The sequence below is a fragment of the Nannospalax galili genome, unplaced genomic scaffold (genome assembly GCF_000622305.1).
Source record: "Nannospalax galili isolate Female #2095 unplaced genomic scaffold, S.galili_v1.0 scaffold3135, whole genome shotgun sequence".
Lineage (NCBI taxonomy): Eukaryota > Metazoa > Chordata > Mammalia > Rodentia > Spalacidae > Nannospalax > Nannospalax galili.
The window spans coordinates 90,970-91,874 of record NW_008335479.1 but is presented as its reverse complement, the minus strand read 5'-3'; the positions used below and the strand labels follow the sequence as shown (position 1 = coordinate 91,874).

Genomic DNA, 905 nt, shown 5'->3' with positions numbered 1-905 from the left:
TCAACCCAGGTGTGTCAAGTTGACACTAAAGCTATCCAGCACAGATGCCATCAAGGGCTGTGGCAATAGCCTGAGTAATTGTGGAAGTCTCTTAAACCACCTGGCGAACAACTCAGCAAAGGAAGTTATTTCTTGTCTGGCACTGTTTCTTGTTATGTAGCCTTTAGCTATACACATGGACTCATGTGGAGATAATGTATGTATAATTTGTCAGTTAGGTTGATAGACTAATATGATTCCCTCTGGTTTTCTAAAACTAGCTAGGCATTATTTATCTCGCTCACTGTCTAACCCTTCTGCCATGTTTTCCCCATTTAAAGGGACCCCATTTTCCCCATTTCTCCCTTGATAATACCCTTCTCCTATAGGCCCACCTCTCTTGAGCTCCTTCTTTCCCTTTATCCTCAAGTTTCCTTGTATAACCCTCCCTCCCCCCTTCCCATTTAAATAACCCCAATATAAGTACATGGAATTTCAGCCACCTGATATTTGTAAAAGGGGCCAAGAACATTCACTGGAGGAAAGACAGCATCTTCAGCAAATGTTGCTGGCAAAATTGGATCTCCACATGTAGAAGAATGAAACTAAACCCCTATCACTCACGTTTCACAAAAGTCAACTCCAAATGGATCAAGGACCAAAGCTAGAAGCTTTGGAACTGTTAGAAGAAAACATTGACAATAACCTAGAAGATATAGGTGTAGGAAAGGATTTTCAAACCAGACATCAACTGCTCAAGAAATAAGGTAAAGAATCAACAAATGGGACCTCATTAAACTAAAAAGCTTCTGTACATCAAAAGAAGTAACCAAGGAACTGAAGAGAAAACCCACAGAGTGGGAGAAAATCTTGAGCAGTGACACATCTGACAGAGGTTTAACATCCAGAATATATAAAGAACTCAA

At 40.3% G+C, this 905-nt stretch overlaps 1 long non-coding RNA gene across 3 annotated transcripts in view; it reads right to left on the bottom strand.

Annotated features, from left to right (window-relative positions):
• The window catches only part of LOC115069901, a 45,587-nt gene that overhangs the window by 7,969 nt on the left and 36,713 nt on the right, over positions 1-905 (bottom strand). The gene's annotated exons all lie outside the window — the stretch shown is intronic.